Here is a 24451-nt window from a genome sequence, read left to right as displayed (position 1 = left end):
TTGGCTCCTGACACCAGTGAGGAATCCTCGGACAGATGCAGAGATGAAATACAATGAGGACCATGGACGTACTAGGAGGGTGATGGAGCGTACTATAGGTCTCCTGAAGGCTAGATTCCGGTGCCTACATATCTCTGGGGGTTCCCTGGCCTATGGCCCTGATTAGGTGTGTAGGATAGTGGTGCCCTGCTGCATGCTGCACAACATGGCAGTGAGACATTCAATCCCCCTTTTGGAGGTGGAGGGTGCTATAGGTCCTGATCTGTTACCTCAGAGAGGTGAGGAGAGTGATGGTGAGGATGAGGAAGGGGAAGATGTAAATTCCAGAAACCAACTGATACAACTCTACTTCCAATAACTGTCTGGGACTTCACCCTGCATATGTGGTTAGTGGCTGATGCTGTAAGTGTGCCATGTCAACTAGGGGGATTTGGTCATGATTTGCGAGTCATGGACCTCTTCAGCATGGTACAGACAGACAACATAAGCATTCCCTTCTTGACTTTTTAGAAACACACTGTACCAGCAGCATGCACAATTTGACAATAAGGTTTATCCCTGCCTATTGCATCATTACTCCACTTTGTTCAACATTGAAGACAGGGGACAGTGTTACAGGTGAGATATGTTGTTTATTGGTGGAATACAGTGAAATGTGCTATGTACAGTGATGGAAGTCATTATGGTTGGTTGTCCTCAAAACCAACTTGGTGGCAGGCCTGTTTGATTTCATAGGTGGGTCCTATTTGTAGTTCTGTACATCATTTAGCCCTCAGCTAAGTGCAGTTTGTGAATGGGTGGGTTGGTTGCTTGGCAGTAGCAGCAGTGTCAATTGTTGGTAGGGGGCTTGTTCTTAGCTGGGTTTCCAGTGCCATATCTTGGCCTGAGACTACGTTTGGGCGCCTGCTGTGAAGCTACTTGGGGTGACATGGTCGCCCCTTGTGATTCCTGGGAGGGTTTTTCCTGTGCTGTTTCAGCTGCTTGGGACAACTGTTACTGTTTGTCCAGGGCTGTTGTGGGGGCCTCTTGTCTGGTGTGGGTGTCTGAGGGTTTGTTGACCAACTGCAGCAGTGCTCAAGCAATGGTGGCCATTGTGGCATTGTGTTCTTTCCACTGCTCCATGGCCTGTTTGTGGTGTTCCAGCTGCATCCTCTGACTTTGCTCCAGGGTGGTTACAATCTGTGCCAACCTGTTTTGGGTATGTTGGTATGCCCCCAATACCTCTGCACTGAAGTCCTGGGCTGCTGCATCTATCCGGTGCCCTACCCCCTGACCCACTGGCGCAATTAACCTTGCCCTGGCCTCCTGTGCCTGTGTTCCCTGCGCAGGTCTGGACGTGCCACTAGTACTGGGGCCCTCGTCTTCCTGCATGTTGGTGGTGGGAGACTGTGGCCTCTGTTGCTGTGGTCTACCTGTTTGTGCCCTGGGTCCACTGGTGTGGGCACGCCTCCCCTGGCCTGCTGGTCTTGACTCGGTGTTAGGGGTGACAGTGTTTTCCTGGGTGGGGCTGCTGCATGGTGAGCATCCAGGGCTGTGTGAGGGGCCTGCCTGCTCATCAGTGTCCATGGATCCTTCACCAGTATCCTGTGATGTGCCTCTGTCTCTCTGGAATGCTGTGGCACTCCTTGTCCCCTCCATTAGGGTTGCATGGGTGTTGGTGTCTGTTGGGGGACATAGAAGTGTTTGTTACATATGCAGGAGGGTCTGAGGTGGGCAGTCCTGTACAATTTAGTGCTGGTGTGCCTTTCAGTGGCCTTCAGGGGTGCCTTTGTGAGGTGGACATAGCATCTAGTGGAAGTGGTGGCTTTACATTGTGGTGAGGGTTATTATTCCATTGTGGGAACGTGCAGGGGTGGGTGGCTGTGCACAGCGGGAGTGATATGGGCCTGGTAGTGAGTTGTGGCTGATGCAGGGTGGCAGATGAGGTGGGTAATGCCTGGGAGGGGTGTGGGTCTAGGTGGGTGTGGGTGGGGTGGGGTGGTGCATGCATTACAGGTATGGTGTACATGGGGTAAATGTAGACGACTTACCAGAGTTCATTCCTCCAGTGAGTCCCTCTGGGTGCAGGATGGGGAGTACCTTCTCCTCCCAGTCGGTGTAGTCGGTGGTGTTGATGGCGGCCCTCCCCCAGTCTTCTGTATTGCGATGTGGTGCCTGGATGCCATGGCCGGACCTTCCCCCGCAGGTCGTTCCATCTCTTGCGGATGTCGGCCCTGGTGCGTGGATGGTGTCCCACTGCATTCACCCTGTTGACGATGGTCTGCCACAGCTCCATTTTCCGGACGATGGGTGTGTGCTGCACCTCGGAGCCGAATATTTGTGGCTCCACTTTTAGGGCCTGATTCTAACTTTGGAGGACGGTGTTAAACCGTCCCAAAAGTGGCGGATATACCACCTACCGTATTACGAGTCCATTATATCCTATGGAACTCGTAATACGGTAGGTGGTATATCCGCCACTTTTGGGACGGTTTAACACCGTCCTCCAAAGTTAGAATCAGGCCCTAAAGGCCCTCATTCTCACCCTGGCGGTCGGTGATAAAGCGGCGGCCAAGCCGCCAACAGGCCGGCGGTCCAAAATATGCAATTCTGACCCTGGCGGGAACCGCCAACACAGCCCGCCGCATTAACACTCCGACCGCCACGGCGGTACAAACAAACAGCGCGGCGGTCCCCGCCAACAGCCAGGCGGCAGACAATGTACCGCCCACCCTATCACGACCCACCAATCCGCCACCTTTTCCGGGGCGGGAGCACCGCCGATAAAAACACGGCGGAAACAGACTACGAACGGGAAAACGCTCACCTCTACGCACTCCATGCGAGATTCCGGCAGTATGGAACCAGAGTTGCAGGTCATCCCCGCACTCCTATACCTGCTCATATACCAGGAGCACGCCCGGCGGCGCGGAAGACATCGGTGAGTACTGCACCTACGACACAGGGGAGGGAAAAGATTACCGGCACACACCCACCCACCCATACCCACTACAACACACACATCAATGCATTCCCACAGATCACTGTCACAACCCACAAACCCCCCCCTCCGAAATAATGCAAAGACCAAAAGAAGAGATCATAAACGGGCAGATATATTGAAATATGGACACCAGTAATCCCAATAAATAAATAAACTATGTACAAAATATACACAGCTACTAAATGTAGTCCAACCACTGTCCGTGGACCACAGGGGTCCTGTGCAAAGGGGCAAGGCCCAGTCCCACGACAAGAACTCCACGGAGAGAACACTGCAGGGGCATCAGAAAGAAAATAGGACAGGCACCTCAGGGGGAAGGGAAGGGGGGGGCACCTCAGCCACTTGAGTACACGACGCCAGATCCACGAGGGGACTCCATGACCACTGGGCCATCCTGGGGAGTGCAAAGCCACAGTCCATACAGTCCATACAGTGGGTGGCCTGCCCACTGGGCCATCCTGGGGAGTGCAAAGCCACAGTCCATACAGTGGGTGGCCTGCCCACTGGGCCATCCTGGGGAGTGCAAAGCCACAGTCCAAACAGTCCATACAGTGGGTGGCCTGCCCACTGGGCCATCCTGGGGAGTGCAAAGCCACAGTCCAAACAGTCCATACAGTGGGTGGCCTGCCCACTGGGCCATCCTGGGGAGTGCAAAGCCACAGTCCAAACAGTCCATACAGTGGGTGGCCTGCCCACTGGGCCATCCTGGGGAGTGCAAAGCCACAGTCCATACAGTCCATACAGTGGGTGGCCTGCCCACTGGGCCATCCTGGGGAGTGCAAAGCCACAGTCCATACAGTCCATAACAGACCCCACTGCCACTGGAGGAGGCATGTTGGCCAGAGGACATCCTGCAGCCCTGCCCGAGATAGATCCTGCCCTGCCACGTCTGCCAAAGGGCCAGCGGTTCTTGCCTGGAAGGGCCCAGTTCAGCGCCTCATGCCTTGAAGGGCCCAGTTCAGCGGGTCTTGCCTTGAAGGGCCCAGTTCAGCGGTTCTTGAGACGGCGGGGCCCAGCGGAGCGGTGCTTGAGACGGCGGGGCCCAGTTCAGCGGTTCTTGAGACGGCGGGCCCAGTTCAGCGGTTCTTGAGACGGCGGGGCCCAGCGGAGCGGTGCTTGAGACGGCGGGGCCCAGTTCAGCGGTTCTTGAGACGGCGGGGCCCAGTTCAGCGGTTCTTGAGACGGCGGGGCCCAGCGGAGCGGTGCTCGAGACGGCGGGGCCCAGTTCAGCGGTTCTTGAGACGGCGGGGCCCAGTTCAGCGGTTCTTGAGACGGCGGGGCCCAGCGGAGCGGTGCTTGAGACGGCGGGGCCCAGTTCAGCGGTTCTTGAGACGGCGGGGCCCAGTTCAGCGGTTCTTGAGACGGCGGGGCCCAGTTCAGCGGTTCTTGAGACGGCGGGGCCCAGCGGAGCGGTGCTCGAGACGGCGGGGCCCAGTTCAGCGGTTCTTGAGACGGCGGGGCCCAGTTCAGCGGTTCTTGAGACGGCGGGGCCCAGCGGAGCGGTGCTCGAGACGGCGGGGCCCAGTTCAGCGGTTCTTGAGACGGCGGGGCCCAGTTCAGCGGTTCTTGAGACGGCGGGGCCCAGTTCAGCGGTTCTTGAGACGGCGGGGCCCAGCGGAGCGGTGCTCGAGACGGCGGGGCCCAGTTCAGCGGTTCTTGAGACGGCGGGGCCCAGTTCAGCGGTTCTTGAGACGGCGGGGCCCAGCGGAGCGGTGCTCGAGACGGCGGGCCCAGTTCAGCGGTTCTTGAGACGGCGGGGCCCAGCGGAGCGGTGCTTGAGACGGCGGCCGGTCTATGGCCAACTGCTCATTGCCTGGTGGTGCCCTCCTGGGCAGCGGGGATGGTGCTCCTTCAATGCCCACCTGGGCTGTGGGTGGTGGGGCCCTCCTGGCCAGCTGGGCTGGGTCCTCCCTGGGCAGCGGCTATGGGGGTGGTGGGCTCTCCCGGGGCAGCTGTGCCGGTTCCTCCCGGGGCAGCGGCTATGGGGGTTGTGGGCTCCTCCTGGGCAGCATGCCTGCTGCCTGACCTCTCCGACTTGCTGCCCTTGCCCTCCTTAGTCGTGAGTCTGTGGCCCTTTCCTCCCTTTGGAGCTGTGGCTGGTGACTGTCTCTGGGTGGTGTCTGGGGGGGATGTAGAAGGCGGGCTCCTGCGGCGCCCCTTCCGCCTTCTGCTCCTCATCCCAGGGGGTGGGCTGGCTGTCCCCTTGCTGCTGGGCGAAGATCCAGACATGCGGGCTGGCGGGCTCCAATACCCCTGCACCCTTGTCAAGGGGGCTGCAGGGCTGGTGGTGGCTGAGGTGCTCTTCTTACCCCGACGAGAAGGAGGGGGGGGCTCAGGGTCAGGAAAGAAGTTAGCAGTGGCGAGGAAGAGTTTCTTGGGACAATGGAGAGTGGTAGGTACAGTGGGAATGGGAGTGGAGGGAGAGGATGTGGTTGTAGGTGAGTCACGTTTGCTGTCTTTGGGTGCAGGTGCAGGAGGGATAGGCTGTCGTGAGGTGGATGGCTGTTGGGTGGGTGGGTGGCTGCGTTTGTGTGGTGTGGAAGAGGGGGTGACAGACACAGTGGGAGAGGACACAGGGGACGTGTAAATGGCAGTGGGGGTGGTGACTGCACGTGTGCGGACTGGAGTGGAGGGTGTGCTGGTGATGGAAACACTGGCTGATGGTGAGGTGAATGGAGGTGTGAGTGTAGACGTCACAGGGAGGGAGGAGGGAGACGAGGAGGTGGGGGTCACAGAGGTGGTAGTGACTGTTGGCATGTCTGCATCGGAATGTTGCGTGTGTGAATGTCTGCGTGATCTGTGGTGCTTATGTTTGGATGAGCTTCTCTTGGGTGTTGAGGTGTGTGCAGGCTGGTCTGATGGTGTGGGTGGGACAGGCAGAGGAACAGGAGACTGGGAGGAGGGAGTTAGTAGAGGGAGGCAGGAGACAGGGACAATGGCTGCCGTCAGTGCTGAGGCCAGAGCCTGGAACGATCGCTGATGGGCAGCCTGACCCGAATGAATGCCCTCCAGGTACGCATTGCTGCGATGAACCTCCCTCTCCACCCCCTGGATGGCATTCAAAAGGGTAGTCTGCCCAACAATGAGCGTTCGGAGGAGGTCAATGACCTCCTCACTGAGGGCAGCGGGGGTAACAGGGGCAGGGCCTGAGGTGCCTGGGGCGAAGGAGATGCCCGGCTTCCTGGCAGAGCGGGCACGGGGCGAACGCTGAGGGGCTGCTGGGAGGGCGGAGATGGTGCGCTGGGTGGCGGCTGTACCTGTAATGGCGGGGGGCACGGATGGTGCCACCCCCGCAAGGGAGCTCCCTTCCGAGGACGTGTCCGTGTCGCTGCAGGGTCCAGTCGTCCCCGTCGTGGAGCTCCCCTCGCCCTCCGTCTCACTGGTCCAGTCTGACTCTGTGGCATGGCCCTCCTGGGCCATGTGAGATGCAGCTCCCTCCTGCCCCAATGCCACTTCTCCTCCGCCTGATGATGCTGATGCACACAAGCACAGAAAGACAAACAAAAAGGGGGGGGGAGAGAGAAATAAAGGGATATTGAGTACATGGATCTCCGGTACAGTTAGCGGACATGACAGACACAGATGCCCCCTGCACTAAGTTGCGCACTTGGGGTCCGCTACGCATTCCGTGGAACATGCCCTACACGCCTAGAGTTGACAACTGCACCCATGGATGACACGACCCAGGGATGGCTGTACTGACAAACTACTGAGGGTGGTGGCTGGGGACACAGGGGGTGCCCAGCCTACAGATATCGCCCTGGCCTAGGGGGACCCACAGCCCTCCTCCCCCACCCAGACACCTCCACTGCGCGACAACAGAGTAGATAATGCTTGTACTCACCCCCTTGTGTCTGCTGTGCTGCCCTCACGCGCCCATCCAAATCAGGGTAGGCCACCGCCAGGATCCGGAACATCAGGGGGGTCAGTTGACGGCAGGCACCCCGCCTACGTTGGGAGGCCATCCCCAGCAGAGACTCGGCGGTCTTCTTGGTCCCGCGGCGGATGTCCTCCCACCTCTTGCGGCAGTGGGTGCCCCGTCGATGGTGGACCCCCAGGGTCCGGACTCCCTTGGCGATGGCACGCCAAATCCCGATCTTCTCATGGGCGCGGACCTATGTGACACGTACAGGGAGGGAGAAATACCACGTTCAAGTTTGTCTGCATTTTCCCTGCCAGTGGCCCAACGCCCCCCATCCCCGCCAGGCCCCCCGCCATGCCCCCCGCCAGGCCCAACATGCCCCCCATCCCCGCCATGCCCCCCGCCAGGCCCAACATGCCCCCCATCCCCGCCAGGCCCCCCGCCATGCCCCCCGCCAGGCCCAACATGCCCCCCATCCCCGCCATGCCCCCCGCCATGCCCCCCGCCAGGCCCAACATGCCCCCCATCCCCGCCAGGCCCCCCGCCATGCCCCCCGCCAGGCCCAACATGCCCCCCATCCCCGCCATGGCCCCGCCATGCCCCCGCCATGCCCCCGCCAGGCCCAACATGCCCCCCATCCCCGCCATGCCCCCCGCCATGCCCCCCGCCAGGCCCAACATGCCCCCCATCCCCGCCAGGCCCCCCGCCATGCCCCCCGCCAGGCCCAACATGCCCCCCATCCCCGCCAGGCCCCCCGCCATGCCCCCCGCCAGGCCCAACATGCCCCCCATCCCCGCCAGGCCCCCCGCCATGCCCCCCGCCAGGCCCAACATGCCCCCCATCCCCGCCAGGCCCCCCGCCATGCCCCCCGCCAGGCCCAACATGCCCCCCATCCCCGCCATGCCCCCCGCCATGCCCCCCGCCAGGCCCAACATGCCCCCCATCCCCGCCAGGCCCCCCACCATGCCCCCGCCAGGCCCAACATGCCCCCCATCCCCGCCATGCCCCCCGCCATGCCCCCCGCCAGGCCCAACATGCCCCCCATCCCCGCCATGCCCCCCGCCATGCCCCCCGCCAGGCCCAACATGCCCCCCATCCCCGCCAGGCCCCCCGCCAGGCCCCCCGCCAGGCCCCCAAGCCAGCCAGTGGCCCCAAATCCAGATTGAATTAAACTCACTTGTTGGTCTGGAGGACCGTAGAGTAGCGCATACTGGGGGAGGACCCCATCCACAAGTTTCTCCAACTCCTCTCCAGTGAAGGCAGGGGCCCTTTCCCCAGGCGCAGCAGCCATTGTCCCTTCCAGACCGAGGTCACAGCAACACTTGCAGTATAGGTCCTCTCCTGTGAAAGTTCAAGTCGCAAGTGGATTAGTAGATAGAAAATGGCGGTCACGTCCGCGGCGGTGCGTACCGCGGCGGTGCGTCCCGCCACCGCCGGCGCCCTTCGCCATTGGCTCCTGAAACCCATAGGCTTCAATGTTAACCAATGCGGCTTCGCGCCGCGGTCTTCGCCCGCCGCCCGCTGCGGTGTGCCACGCCAGCGCATTGACCTCACATCCCACTGTCACACTTCACAGGTCAGGCAGCCGCCATTTTCAGGGCCCACATGGCTCTATTTCAACTGCGTCACACAGGCCTAGGCCTTGCATAGCCACTCAGACACGCCATTCACTGCATAGAGAATCGTTTACTGTGCTAGCTGTGAGTACGTACCTGTGGGTTGCTTGACTGTGTGCTCCATGTTGTCCTTCCTAGGCACCGTCCGCTGGGTTAGGCGAGGAGACGGATGAATCCTCCCGTGTACCGACCGCTGGTGGACCTGTCGACAATGGAAGAACGCCACATTATCCTGACCTACCGTCTTAACCGTGCCACTATACATGAACTGTGTGCCCAGCTGGAGCCCGACCTGATGTCCCCCATCCGCCAACCCACAGGGATTCCCCCTCTGGTGCAGGTCATGTCAGTACTCCATTACTTGGCAAGTGGGTCATTTCAGACAACAGTGGGAATTGCTTCTGGGATGTCTCAGCCCATGTTTTCGAAGGTGTTATCCAGAGTGTTGTCTGCCCTGATGAAATCCGTGAGGAGCTACATCATTTTCCCTGAGGTGGGCGAATTGGCTACAGTGAAGGGTGATTTCTACGCCCTTGGACATATTCCCAACGTCATTGGTGCCATTGATGGGACCCATGTGGCTTTGGTTCCCCCAAGAGACAGGGAGCAGGTGTACAGGAACAGAAAAAGTTACCATTCAATGAACATCCAGGTGGTGTGTTTGGCTGACCAGTACATCTCGCATGTAAATGCCAAATTCCCAGGGTCAGTGCATGACGCCTACATCCTAAGGAATAGCAGCATCCCTTACGTGATGGAACAGCTAGAGAGACACCGTGTATGGCTAGTGGGGGACTCTGGGTACCCCAACCTGTCGTGGCTACTGACCCCAGTAAGGAATCCCCGGACAAGGGCAGAGGAACGGTACAATGAGGCCCATGGGCGTACTAGGAGGGTGATCGAACGCACCTTTGGCCTCCTGAAGGCCAGGTTTCGGTGCCTGCATATGACAGGTGGATCCCTAATGTACTCACCTAAGAAGGTGTGTCACATCATCGTGGCCTGCTGCATGCTTCACAACCTGGCTTTGCGCCGCCAGGTGCCTTTCCTGCAGGAGGATGGTCGAGACGGTGGTGTTGTGGCAGCTGTGGAACCTGAGGAGAGTGACGAGGAGGAAGACGACGGGGCTGAAACAGACAACAGGGACAGAATCATTGAACAGTACTTCCAATAGGACACAGGTAACAATTCAAAGATAATTTAGTAAATGTGAACTACTCTCCTGCATCTCTGCTGCCTGTCTATTTGCCCCAGTGTATGATGACTGAGTTGTGGCTTTTCCCTCCCTATTTCAGATCTGGGGTCCCCACTACGAGTCCTGTGCTTCGTTTCCCCATGGACTACAGCTTTGTGGCAGCTGTTTGTTGACTTCACCATGTACAAGGACATATTTGCACTGTCATGTCAATTACAATATATTGAAATCACAGCCAGACTCCAGATAGTTTTGTGCAAAATAGGTGTTTATTGAAGTGCTCAAAATGGGATGGGTGGTTTCAAGTGGGTGGGGGCTATGGTGAAGGAATGTCCATGGCAGAGTCCAGAGTAACAGTCACACAGGTGCATTGTCCAGAGGCCTGTGGAGAGATGGAGCATGGGCAGTTCAAGGATGGACAGGGTGACAATGTGGGACAGTGGGATGACATCAGGTGGTATCCATTGCTGGCGGGGGTCTTGACATCCTACTCTGTGTTCTTGCGAGATCTCAGGGCCCTCTTGCGGGGTGGTTCTTCTCCTGCAGGAGGTGGGGGTCTGGTGGGCTGCTGCTGTGCGGGGGCCTCCTGTCCACTAGCGCCGGCGGAGGTGGTTGGCTGTTCTTGGTCCAGGCTAGTGGCAGGGGCCCTTGGGTGTTGTTGAGTGTCCGCCCTGGTGTTGACGAGGTCCTGCAGCAGCCCTACCATGGTAACCAGGGTGGAGGTGAGGGCTCTGATGTCCTCCCTGTACCCCCGATAGTGTTCCTCCTGCAGTACCTGGATCTCCTGGAACCGGGCCAGTACCGTCGCCATCGTCTCCTGGGAGCGGTTGTATGCTCCCATGATGGTGGTGAGGACCTCGTGGAGAGTGGGTTCCCTGGGCCCGTCCCCCCCCTGTCGCACAGCTGCCCTCCGAGTTGCCCTGTTTCCCTGGGCCTCTGCCCCCTGGCCGGTGTGCCCACTACCACTGCCCCCAGGTCCCTGTTGTTGTTGGGGTGGTGGGTTATCCTGGGTGCCCTGTAGTGGTAGACACACCGCAGATTGACGCGCCCTGGAGACAGAGGCATGGGCCCGCTGGGTGGGAGCTGTGCTGGTGTTCCCAGAGGGGTTTGGGTCTGTAGTGGCCTGGGCCTGTGTGAGGGGAACCGACTGTCCAGAGGTCTCCGATGGTCCGGGCTGGTCATCGGTGTCCAGGTCGACAGAGCTGCTGTCATCGCTGACGGCCTCTTGGGTGGGGGGTGTGGAGAATTCTGGGCAGGGGTATAGAGGTATGGTTACAGTTTCAATGTGTGGCATATGGGTGTATCTGTGGGTTCCCGTGTCCCCAAGTGCTGGCATTCGTGTGTGGGGGCTTTGGTGAGGGTGGCTTGTGGGGGGGATGTGTATATGCATTGGGCATGCTTTGGTGATGGGTGTCCATGCTTAGTGGACGCATGCAGGCCTAGGTTTTGGGATGTGTGGGTTGTGATGGTGAGACATTGGCGGGGAATAGGTGTGCTGGGGGTGGGGGTGAGGATGGTGGTGGGGGTGAGGATGGTGGTGGGGGTGAGGGTGGGGGTGAGGATGGTGGTGGGGGTGGGGGTGAGGGTGGGGTTCGAGGATGGGGGTGAGGGTTGGGGTATGATTTGGCATGCAGGTGGGGGGGAAGCAGTAGTGAAGCTTCAACTTACCAGTATCCATTCCTCCGCCGACTCCTGCGAGGCCGTCAGGATGCAGGATATTCAAGACTTCCTCCTCCCATGATGTAAATTGTGGGGGTTGAGGTGGGGGTCCTCCGCCAGTCTTCTGCACGGCGATGTTGTGCCTGGATACCATGGAACGCACCTTCCCTCGGAGGTCGTTCCATCGCTTCCTGATGTCTTACCGATTTCTGGGGTGCTGTCCCACAGCGTTGACCCTGTCGACAATCCTCTGCCATAGCTCCGTCCTCCGGGCAATGCTGGTGTATTGGACCTGTGTGCCGAACAGCTGGGGCTCTACCCGAACGATTTCCTCCACCATGACCCTGAGTTCTTCGTCTGTGAAGCGGGGTTGTCTTTGGGGTGCCATGGGGTGGTGTGTATGATGTGTGGGGTGGAGTATGTGTATTTAAGTGTGTTGAGTGTGGTGGTGTGTGTTGTTTTGTGTGTGGATAGTGTGTGGGTGATGGTGTGGAGTGGCTGTGGCTGCTAGTTTGTGGATGGTGGTGTCTCGCTCTGGCCTTCTTTCAGAATTTTTTTGCGTAGGGGTTTGTGGGTGATGTGGGTGTGTGTTTTATATTGTATTGTGTGTGTGGGAGTGGTGTGTGTATGTGTATCAGGTGTGTGGGATTCAAATCGTCCAATGTGGCTGAGTTTTGTTCGTTTGTGTGTATTCTGACCGCGGCGGTGTGTCCCGCCAATGGAATACCGCGTTTGAATGACCGCCGCGTGGATTCGTGGGTCGTAATGGCATGGGCGTATTTCTGTTGGCGTGGCGGGGGAGGTTTTGTCACCTCCACTTTTCCGCCGACCGCTGGTCTGGCGGTCGGTTGTGGCTGTCGGATTTTCGGAGGTTTGCCTTCTGCGGGTCAGAATGACCGTGGCGGGTTTCCGCGACCGCGGCGGGATTATGGAGGATTTATGACCGGCGGTAAGTGCATTTTACCGCCGGGGTCAGAATGACCCCCTTAGTGTCTCGTCCACCATGGTCCTTAGCTCCCTTTCGGTGAAGCGTGGATTTTTGGGGGAGGACATGGTGACGGTGGTGGATGGCGTCGGGAATGGGTATGGTGTTTGGGTGCTCCTGTGTGGGTCGCTATGCGTGTCCTGTCTGCTGGTGTTCTCTGTCTGGCTCTGGTGCTCTCCGTCTTCTGGTCCTGGTTTCCTTGCAAGGGAATGTGGGGTATGTCTGGGGGTGTTTTATGGTGTTCTGGATGTGTGTCAGGTGTGTGTGTGCTAAGCCTAGCCAATGTGTGCAGTGGTTGCTGTTGGGCCCACTTGCCGCCCGTGACGGTCGCAGCTGCCAATGGTCGTCTGGCCTCCACTATCGGCTGAGGTGATTTGTGCATCTTCATTTGGAGGGCGGGATGTGGGTGTGCTTGGCGGTGGCGGGGTGGGGTGGGCCGTGATTCCCGCCGACAGGGTCCTGCCGGGGAGTGGTGGTGTGCGAATGTTTGGTGTGGTTGGGTTTTTTGTTCATTATATGGCAGGTTTCCATTCGCCACTGCCGGCGGGATTCTGTTCACCGCCGCCACGGCAGTCGGCGGTCTTTACCACCATGTTCATAATGACCGCCTTAGTCTCTTTTTTTGAGATTTACTTCACCGGCCCAACCTGCAAGTCAGGCCTGGTCCCGGTTGAGGCAAGCCGGCTAGAGTTGCCGCAGCGGTCCGGTCCCTCTATGGAGCTTTTTTTCAAAAGTTCTCCAAACTTCTCCAAACTTCTGGATCTTCTCCAAGATGTTCCTTTAAGGTTCTTTTGGAGTCCACAGATCACCCCAAGGTTCCAGAGGCTCTGAGATGATCCTTGGGGATGTGGACTACAACGCCCAGAATGAACCTGGCGCAAACTCCTTTTTGGCCATTGGACTGTGGTCAGCTGGTTGGTTTCTTCAGGAGTTGGTGCAGGGGACTCTGGTTAGCAATTTTTCACCTGTAGCAAACAGGGAGTCCCTCCTTGAACCAGTTGAAGCCAGGCAAAGTCCTTCTTGTGGTGAAGCCCAATTGCACAGCTGGTGCAGTCCTTCAGAGTGCAGGGTCCAGGTGCAGGCCAGGGGTCCAGCAGGGCAGTCCTTCTTCTCCTGTGATCTTCCCTTTTGGAATCTGATGAAGATCTGAGTTGTGGGTGCAGGTCTGCCAGTTTTATCCTTGCTCCTGGGTGAAAAACAGGGGGGTCCTGGTTCTCCAATCAGGTGCAGGGTCCTTCCCCCTGTAATGACCACTTCCTGGGAAGTGTGGCAAAAATCAATCCCAGGAGGCAACATTCTTCAAAAATCCATCATGGCTGAAAGTGTTTTTTGGAGGTTACATCTGGCTGAGCCCACCCACTGGTGTGGCTAAAAATTCTAAACACACCCCTCTCCTGCCCTCTCCTAATCTAATCAAGGGGGCACCTACTTGTCTGGGTTTGCAGGATGTGGGGGTGTTGCTGGGTTGCTCCAAATGTCCATCTCTGCCTTTGAAGACCAGTTTGGCAGCCCTCTCCCTTTCTGCCTCACCATCTGCTGAGGGGAGATCTCCTCCCACAGGCACATCTCTTTGTGTGAAGCCAGGCAACTTCACACCTCATCAAGGGAGCCTGGCCAGGCTGCCAGAGGCTGGCCAATCAGAGCACAGCAGCAAAAACACTGCAGGGCTGAAGTTTGCAACTTTTTAGGTAAAGTTTAAAACTCTTTACCTGAACAACTGGAAGTTGTGGGATTTAGTATAACAATTATTTTGATACCAAACTCTTGGTATCTGTTACTTAAGGGGACTTTAAAAATTAAAATAAAGTCTCCCCATTCTAGCCTATGGGGTCCATTCACTACAATGAGGGAAAACAAATGTGCCTGTTTTACCTCACCAGGGCTTAAAAAACTATTTTTATAAGGTCCCTGCTTATAGTTACATGGCACCCAGCCCTATGGGCACATAGGGCACACCTTAGGGGTGACTTATATGTAAAAATAAGGTAGCTTAAGACTTTGGAACTACTGTTAATTCCAAAGTCGAATTTGCATGTAACTTTAATTTAAAAGCAGCCAGCAAGGCAGGCCTGCCTTTAAAATCAAACAGGGCACCTCAGCAGTGCACCTATGGGGGCACTACCTATCTTGGGGTCCCTAAACCTCCATGCCCTACCATATACTAGGGACTTATAGGTAGGTTAACTTTGCCAATTATAATTAGCCAAATTTGCACATCCACTGTACACAGAGCACTGGCCCTGGGACTGGTAAGCAGTACCCAGGGCACAGCCAAGAGTCAGTAACCACCAGTACCTGTCCAAAAAGTGTGGGGGTGACCAGGGCAAAAAGGAGGACTTTCCTACATAGGGCCTGAGCAGGGTGATGGGTTGATCTAAAGAGTGGGATATCTATGTCTGTAGTCATGGTCCTGAACATGTTTACCTGTATGTGTCACACTTGGGCAGTATTGACAAATAGGAAAGTTCTAGATTAATGTTACTGACATGTATGTGACTCAACCATTTGTGATGAGACTTGTGAACATGATCTCTTGATTTGTCTTTTGCATCCACGCCTATCAACGCCCATCAAAAGAGGGGAATATGGAGAGCCATCGCCAAGAAGGTGTGGGCCCTGGGGTCCACTGCCGGTGGAGCTTCCACTGCAGAAAAAGGTGGTAGGACCTGATATGCTGGGCCCGAGGTCGGACCATGACCCCCCCTAATGGCCTGCATTCTGTCAGTGGCCTATCAGGAGCTTGATGGGCATTTGAGGGCACCACAGCAGCCACAAGGGGGTAAGTACAGAGCATATTCCTGTCTGTCCCATTGCCAAGTTTTTGAGTCAGATTCTTACTGCTCCCCCTGATAATTAGGGATGAGCCATGTGTCACACACTAGATGAGCGATTGTTTATGTAGCCATATCATTTGTTGTATACTGATGTTCCTTGCCTATTGTCTCAGAGACAAAGGACATAACTAGGTGGAATCCACAAACGAGTTGCTATGCAGGGACGACATATGGCTGTGTACATTGATCAATCAAGTACTGTTTATTGTTGTAGTGTGTGTAATTTCTATGTAATAGACCACTACTTCTAAATGTTCCAAGCCAAAGGTACACAGGTGATGGATCACTGTCCTCTGCCATGTGTCTGTGTATGTAGGCATCTGCCTCCCAGAGGCTAGTTATCTTCAGCATATGATGGGTGTTAGTGCCTCACTGCAGTCTGTAATGTGAAGATGTCCAACATACATGTGACAGGAATTGCATTGTTCTTTAGATGCATCTATAGATCACTACTTTCCTTTAGTGAGTGGGGAAAGTCCATTGACATTTTTATGTGCCAGCACTGTTGCCAACATTCCTAGTGTCTACATGTCAGCATGTGTCCCTTTCTCTGTATTAAACATTTGTGAGCTGCAGTTTCATGCATGGTCAACCCTATGTGGATGGGATGATGTCTGTATTCCCTCACATATATGCACATGGCACAATGTTTTTAGAATAGGACATTTACAATGGGGCTACATTTTATGTAGTGCAACATACAGGAGAGTGTCACCATTATTTATTGGCTGACACATACCCTCACTCATCATAGCTTGTCATTTGGCATGCACAACTGCATTACCAAGGAGGGACATGACAGGCAGGCCTACAGTTTGTAGCCACAATGCGTATATCTATGCCCCTGATGTGGCATCAGGTGGAATGATGCCCTGCACATGTGTAATGGGTAAGGTTTGCGTCCTGACTGTTGACACGCATCATGGAGTGACCTGCAGTTACGTAGATATTACATGTATTTGGGTACAAGCATTCATCCAGAGACAGACATCTGGGCTTGCATGACCAAAATGTAGAGAGTGATGTAGCTTCCAATTGGGCAACATGTTGAGGGCCTTCAACAAGTACTTGTAAATCTCAGGGCTTCTCCAACATTTAAGGGACTAATGGCTGATGCACTCAGAGTAGGTCATAGTAAGGGGTGCCAGACATAAGGGGTGATTACCCTTGGGCTTGCTGATTCATTGTGTTATGAATGTTAGGGACATCTCTCACTGACACGTTGCACATTGTTACACCTGACAGCCTTAGGGTGGTCACCCCTAACTTTTTGCCTGCCTCCCTCCACTTTTGAGATACTGTTTTTGCTGGTTTTTAGACTCTGCACACTTTACCACTGCTAACCAGTGCTAAAGTGCATATGCTCTCTACCTTTAACCATGGTAACATTGGATCACACCCAATTGGGCTATTTAATTTACTTATAAATCCCTAGTAGAGTGCACTATATGTGCCCAGGGCCTGTAGATTAAAAGCTACAAGTGGGCCTGAAGCACGGATTGTGTCACCCACTTCTGTAGCCCCTTAACCTTGTCAATTGACAATTTTTGACAATTTATTTTATTTATGATTTGGAACTCAACTGAGGTCCACATAAAAGAAGAACGCAGAAAAATCATATTTACCATTTACATCTGAGAACCACATAAAATTTACAATATTGGTGAGCAGAAGGTCGGATCTGCAATTTACACTTTACATCCAATTGAGTACCAAAGGTGAGATAAATGAAAAATATAGTGAGATGTTGCATCAAAATCCTATGCCACCTGACATGCCTTACAACGAAAGTTTCTTAAAATAAGCTTAAAAAACAATTAAAAAAATTAAATATTTTAAAACAAAAACTTTCATTCGGAGGATCATACAGGGCTTGGAGAAACTCAGGCACTGACAATATAGAAAACTGAAGACGAATTGGATCTAGCCATTTACGCTGAAATGAGGCAAGAGAAGGGCAGACAAATAATAGATGGTGTAAATCTTGGGAATCCGCCAGACAGAAGTTACACTCTTTTGCAGTACCGTACCATTTTGCCAATAGTGTATTCAAAGGGAGCAATTCCTGTCGGAGCAGCGTCCTAAAAGCGCCTAACACTATGAGGGATGTTCCAAGTGAAGTACGGTTGTGTTTTTTTTATTACTAAAGTGTTAACTATATTTGCAAAAAAACTTATTTTTTTACAGCACTCCAAGTCTTGGCGGAAGCTCAAGGCCCACGTTGCACTCTTCAAAGTCACCCTCAAGAGCAATGGGGAGAGTTCTAGAACTTGGCTGCGATCCAGCTCCAGCATCTCCAGGGCAGTAGAAAAATTCTTACAAAAGGCAAATTTGGGCTTGCTATTATCTAAAAAAAGTTATTTCTTCAGAAATGATCTTAAAGTGTTTTCCTCACTCTTTAAAATAGAGGTAGCCAATCGTATAACCCCCGCTAATCCTTGAGCATACGCACTTCGAAGCCCCATTTCCAGTCTCAGAGGAAGCACTGAGGCTGCCGTATTAACAGCTAGTAATTTTCTGAGAATTTTACCTTCTGCCTGATTTAAGAACCCCCATTTGGAGGTATCAATGAATTCCACCCAATATATAGCAGGGATGCAGGAATTTTAACTCGATAAGCAGATAGAAGGTAAGAGAAGTGCCTTCTCCCTGTAGCTGTATAAAGGGCCCCCAGACCTCTTGCCTGACATTCATCCTTTGCTTTATTAGAGGCGATGTGGGCAACATCGCTAAGGTTCCCGCTCACTATTTTCCCTAAAAAGGGATAAGATTTGACAATTTCAAGGATTTGGTTGCCCAATGTCCACTGATAATTGGGGAAAGTCATCTTTTTTTTCCCCAGGAAACAAAGGACTTTTCACATAATGTAAGTCAGAATATTTTGATAGGCGCTGCAAGCGGTTCTGTAGGCCTTTGGGGGTAAAATCAAGGATTAAGATGTCGTCCGCATACAACAGGCAACAAATTGGACGCCCACCCACCAGTGAGGGAAAACCCTTGCCCTTGGACAAAAAGGAGGGGAGATCTGAAATATAGAGGGAAAAGAGCAGGGGAGCCAATAGGCATCCCTGTTTTAACCCATTAGATGTAAACATCTTATGGGATAAACCTCTATCACCCCCCAAGAGGATTCTGCACCAGGTGTTAGAGTGGAAGGCAATTGTTAACTCCAGAAGTGATAAAGGTATCCCCAGGCTGCATAGCTTAGTCCATAAAATATCTCTGTCTACTTTATCAAAAGCCGTGGAGAAGTCTATGAAAGCAGCATAAACAACCCCCCCTCTCAGTTTTACATATTTTTCAGTAATGGTTTGCAGCACCATGATGTTATCTAGAGTGCTATGTTTGCGCCTGAATCCAGATTGTTCCAAAGGGATGATGTTATTCTCCTCTGCCCAAGACATTAGTCTAGAGAGTAGACATTTGGTAAAAACTTTTCCCACCGCATCAAGGAGGGCAATCTGACGATAATTACCAGGACAAGATCGGTCACCCTTTTTAAATAAGGGTACAATTATACTGCCGACCCACGAGGGAGGAATACATCTGGAATAGAAGCATCTACTAAAGACCACATGCAAAATCTTAGTCCAAGAGCTCCTATCCTGTTTTATAACTGATGAAGGCAGTTCATCTGGCCCCATTGCAGCGGAGGGGCGCATTTCACCGATAGCACAGTCAATATCTTTTATTGACGGGGAGGGAAAGTGAGAATACCTGGAGACTCTGGAAACCGGAAAGGTACGACCCCATTTGAAGCATACAGGGAGGAGATGAAATCTGACCATCGGGCTTCGGAGATTGGAGCGGGGGGGGCGAATTCTAGACCCACAACCTTGACCCACTAATGCCCAGAAACGCCTAGCCTGGCCCTTTGTAGCGGCTTCCCGGAGCTTAATCCAGAGCCTGTCCCCTGCTTCTTTTGCAAGGCGGATCTTCAGCCGCTTCTTTCTCCTTTTTAATAGAGCAACCCTGATTTTCCTTTCCTCAGAGAAAACTAAAAACTGGGCCCTAACCATGTTATTTATTTGTCTGTTTAGGTCAAGCAATGCACGGGGAATAGCTTTCCGGGCTACTTTATGCCCACCAGACAAGTTGTTAGACACCAATTGCATCAGGAGATCAGAGAAGTATTGCAACTCCATTCCCTCCCAACTAGTCAAGTTAGCAACTACAGGTGCTAAAATCGCAGTGACACCAGCTATCCTCTTAAAATTCCATTGGGTCCTCCCAGTCTTATTAGAAAAACTCTGGGTAAACCCACCAGATTTCCATGAGTCTAGTGACAATATGGAGGTTTCTAGAGTGATAGAAAGCAGGTTATGATCGCTATAGGGGGAGCATAATATCTTAAGATCTTCCAATAGACAATAAGAGGAATAACCAAGTACTAAGTAGTCCAGAATGGACCTTCCCCGTGAAGAAATATGTGTGAAGGAGGCAGGGGAGTCCGAAGTGGACCTACCATTAGCGATAATACAGTCTTTTTTTTTTTAGAAGACTGAGAAGAAGTTTACCTCTTTTGTTTGTTTTAATTAAAGGGGGAAAACACAATCTGGAATACGCAGCGCTGTTTCTCTCTCTACATCGCGCACTTGACATAAGGCGAAATTGGAGACTTTGCAATTTAAATCTCCCATTAGTGCTATCAGTGGAGGGAACTCAGTATCTAAGGAATCCTCAATAAAGGCAAAGACCCTTTCTAACAGATAATCATATACGGCCTCTGGGGGCACATAAGCATTAATTAGAAGCAGTGAAGTAGGACCTAGCGTAGTATTATGCAGATGAATCATAAGTGCCATAAAGAGGTTGCTGGGATCTTTATAGCAGGAATAGTCCCAATTGAGAGAGTTGGACAGTAGACAAGCTACCCCCCCTTAGCATGACCTCTTCGAGACGAAGAGGCCTTACAATCGACTACAAAATAGCTGTCCCACAATAGATCCGTGTCTGCCCATGTCTCCTGGAGACAGATTAAATCTGGTTTAAGTGTACTGAGGTAAGATAGTTTTTCCCTGCTAAATTTTAACCCGGCAGCAGTCCAAGAAATTATTTTTAAACCTCTATTAGGAAGAAGGTTGAAGTAAGTCCCTGGATCCCCGTTCTTGAACAAGAGCTCCCAAGAGCCAACCCCAATCATCGAGGGCATAGGTGGTTTGAAGATTCGGAGCGTGTCGTGTCTCCCGCAATAGCACCTGTCTATCCTTCCCTATTAAGGAAACTCTAAGGGCTTGTAGGTCTAATCTAGATCTACATAAGGAAAAGTCAGTGCCTTTAAAGTGGACCGGGGATCGGGGTCTCAGAGGGCTCTCAGTCACAAACTTTTCCCCTCCGAAAGCGAGGTAGGGTAAGAGTGGGATTACATCGATCCCCCTACACTGCAGAAAGTCAGCGTGCGAGAGGGCCAGGTTCGCCACATGCAAAGAGCGAAAGGTGACCCTCGCCCTAAGAACTCCACTAACCATCCTTTGTGCATGATATTCCTGTCACACGTAAGTAAGAAAGGGATATGATGACAATACCTACGTTTATCACTGATAGTGACCCTGATAATGATGCCTTCTCAGAATGCCGCTATTATGAAAATCAAAACATTTCTCATAAAATATGAGAAATGATAAAAGTCCAAAGAAATAATAAAATAAATGGAATAAAACAGAGCATACTAAGTGGGTAAAAGGCCACTAGGTGACAGGGGCAACAGGCCAGCAAGCCAAAGGCTAAGCAGACTCCTTTGACCAGTGGGACACTAAAAACTGAATCACCACACTATTACAAATGAAGTTGTTCACATTACAATGCTGGGTGAAGTCTTTTTAAAATCATCAACAATATCTTCCTGAAATGAAAACAATATAGATATTTAATAAAAAGTTTGAATCTCAGACTTAACTGTTTTAACTTATTAAATTGGAAAATATCTGAAAGCCTCTGCAAAGCCCAGGTATAAAGAATGAAGCCAGACATACCCATTACACAGAATTGCTAAAAGTAAGCTAATTTTCTCCATTTGTTTAGTCTAGATGATAAGAAAAGCTTTTAAGAAACCATACTTAGTATGCTGAAAATTATACCATTAGTGTAGAAAATACGTCTATGTCACACAATTTATTATAAATATAAATAATTTGGCCCACTTCCACCTACTTCTACCTCCTGTGCAACATAGTGCAGTAAAGAGACTATGGCCCTCATTCTGACCCTGGCGGTCAGTGATAAAGCGGCGGCCAAGCCGCCAACAGGCCGGCGGTCTAAAATATGCAATTCTGACCCTGGCGGGAACCGCCAACACAGGCCGGCAACTTAACACTCCGCCCGCCACAGCGGTACAAACAAACAGCGCGGCGGTTCCCGCCAACAGCCAGGCGGCAGACAATGTACCGCCCACCCTATTACGACCCACCAATCTGCCACCTTTTCCGGGGCGGGAGCACCGCCGATAAGAACACGGCGGAAACAGACCACGAACGGGAAAACGCTCACCTCTACGCACTCCACGCGAGATTCCGGCAGTATGGAACCAGAGTTGCAGGTCATCCCCGCACTCCCATTCCTGCTCATATACTAGGAGCACGCCCGGCGGCGCGGAAGACATCGGTGAGTACTGCACCTACGACACAGGGGAGGGAAAAGATTACCGGCACACACCCACCCACCCACACCCACTACAACACACACATCAATGCATTCCCACAGATCACTGTCACAACCCACAAACCACCCCCCTCCGAAATAATGCAAAGACCAAAAGAAGAGATCATAAACGGGCAGATATATTGAAATATGTACACCAGTAATCCCAATAAATAAATAAACTATGTACAAAATATATACAGCTACTAAATGTAGTCCAACCACTGTCCGTGGATCACAGGGGTCCTGTGCAAAGGGGCAAGGCCCAGTCCCACGACAAGAACTCCACGGAGAGAACACTGCAGGGGCATCAGAAAGAAAATAGGACAGGCACCTCAGGGGGAAGGGAAGGGGGGGCACCTCAGCCACTTGAGTACACGACGCCAGATCCACGAGGGGACTCCATGACCACTGGCCCATCCTGGGGAGAGCAAAGCCACAGTCCAAACAGTCCATACAGTGGGTGGCCTGCCCACTGGGCCATCCTGGGGAGAGCAAAGCCACAGTCCAAACAGTCCATACAGTGGGTGGCCTGCCCACTGGGCCATCCTGGGGAGAGCAAAGCCACAGTCCAAACAGTCCATACAGTGGGTGGCCTGCCCACTGGGCCATCCTGGGGAGAGCAAAGCCACAATCCATACAGTCCATACAGTGGGTGGCCTGCCCACTGGGCCATCCTGGGGAGAGCAAAGCCACAGTCCAAACAGTCCATACAGTGGGTGGCCTGCCCACTGGGCCATCCTGGGGAGAGCAAAGCCACAGTCCAAACAGTCCATACAGTGGGTGGCCTGCCCACTGGGCCATCCTGGGGAGAGCAAAGCCACAGTCCATACAGTCCATACAGTGGGTGGCCTGCCCACTGGGCCATCCTGGGGAGAGCAAAGCCACAGTCCAAACAGTCCATACAGTGGGTGGCCTGCCCACTGGGCCATCCTGGGGAGAGCAAAGCCACAGTCCATACAGTCCATACAGTGGGTGGCCTGCCCACTGGGCCATCCTGGGGAGAGCAAAGCCACAGTCCAAACAGTCCATACAGTGGGTGGCCTGCCCACTGGGCCATCCTGGGGAGAGCAAAGCCACAGTCCAAACAGTCCATACAGTGGGTGGCCTGCCCACTGGGCCATCCTGGGGAGAGCAAAGCCACAGTCCATACAGTCCATACAGTGGGTGGCCTGCCCACTGGGCCATCCTGGGGAGAGCAAAGCCACAGTCCAAACAGTCCATACAGTGGGTGGCCTGCCCACTGGGCCATCCTGGGGAGAGCAAAGCCACAGTCCATACAGTCCATACAGTGGGTGGCCTGCCCACTGGGCCATCCTGGGGAGAGCAAAGCCACAGTCCAAACAGTCCATACAGTGGGTGGCCTGCCCACTGGGCCATCCTGGGGAGAGCAAAGCCACAGTCCATACAGTCCATAACAGACCCCACTGCCACTGGAGGAGGCAAGTTGGCCAGAGGACATCCTGCAGCCCTGCCCGAGATAGATCCTGCCCTGCCACGTCTGCCAAAGGGCCAGCGGTTCTTGCCTTGAAGGGCCCAGTTCAGCGGTTCCTGAGACGGCGGGGCCCAGTTCAGCGGTTCTTGAGACGGCGGGGCCCAGCGGAGCGGTGCGTGAGACGGCGGGGCCCAGCGGAGCGGTTCTTGAGACGGCGGGGCCCAGCGGAGCGGTGCTTGAGACGGCGGGGCACAGTTCAGCGGTCCTTGCCCTGAAGGGCCCAGTTAAGCGGTTCTTGAGACGGCGGGGCCCAGCGGAGCGGTGCGTGAGACGGCGGGGCCCAGCGGAGCGGTTCTTGAGACGGCGGGGCCCAGCGGAGCGGTGCTTGAGACGGCGGGGCCCAGCGGAGCGGTGCTTGAGACGGCGGGGCCCAGTTCAGCGGTCCTTGCCCTGAAGGGCCCAGTTAAGCGGTTCTTGAGACGGCGGGGCCCAGCGGAGCGGTGCTTGAGACGGCGGGGCCCAGTTCAGCGGTCCTTGCCCTGAAGGGCCCAGTTAAGCGGTTCTTGAGACGGCGGGGCCCAGCGGAGCGGTGCGTGAGACGGCGGGGCCCAGCGGAGCGGTTCTTGAGACGGCAGGGCCCAGCGGAGCGGTGCTTGAGACGGCGGGCCCAGCGGAGCGGTGCTTGAGACGGCGGGGCCCAGTTCAGCGGTCCTTGCCCTGAAGGGCCCAGTTCAGCGGTTCTTGAGACGGCGGGGCCCAGTTCAGCGGTCCTTGCCCTGAAGGGCCCAGTTCAGCGGTTCTTGAGACGGCGGGGCCCAGCGGAGCGGTGCGTGAGACGGCGGGGCCCAGCGGAGCGGTTCTTGAGACGGCGGGCCCAGCGGAGCAGTGCTTGAGACGGCGGGGCCCAGTTCAGCGGTTCTTGAGACGGCGGGGCCCAGTTCAGCGGTCCTTGCCCTAAAGAGCCCAGTTCAGCGGTTCTTGAGACGGCGGGGCCCAGTTCAGCGCTCCTTGCCTTGAAGGGCCCAGTTCAGCGGTTCTTGAGACGGCGGGGCCCAGTTCAGCGGTCCTTGCCCTGAAGGGCCCAGTTCAGCGGTTCTTGAGACGGCGGGGCCCAGTTCAGCGGTCCTTGCCCTGAAGGGCCCAGTTCAGCGGTTCTTGAGACGGCGGGGCCCAGTTCAGCGCTCCTTGCCCTGAAGGGCCCAGTTCAGCGGTTCTTGAGACGGCGGGGCCCAGTTCAGCGGTCCTT

Source organism: Pleurodeles waltl, chromosome 8, assembly GCF_031143425.1.
Source record: "Pleurodeles waltl isolate 20211129_DDA chromosome 8, aPleWal1.hap1.20221129, whole genome shotgun sequence".
Lineage (NCBI taxonomy): Eukaryota > Metazoa > Chordata > Amphibia > Caudata > Salamandridae > Pleurodeles > Pleurodeles waltl.
The sequence above is the reverse complement of the archived record's forward strand: the minus strand, read 5'-3'. Positions refer to the sequence as shown.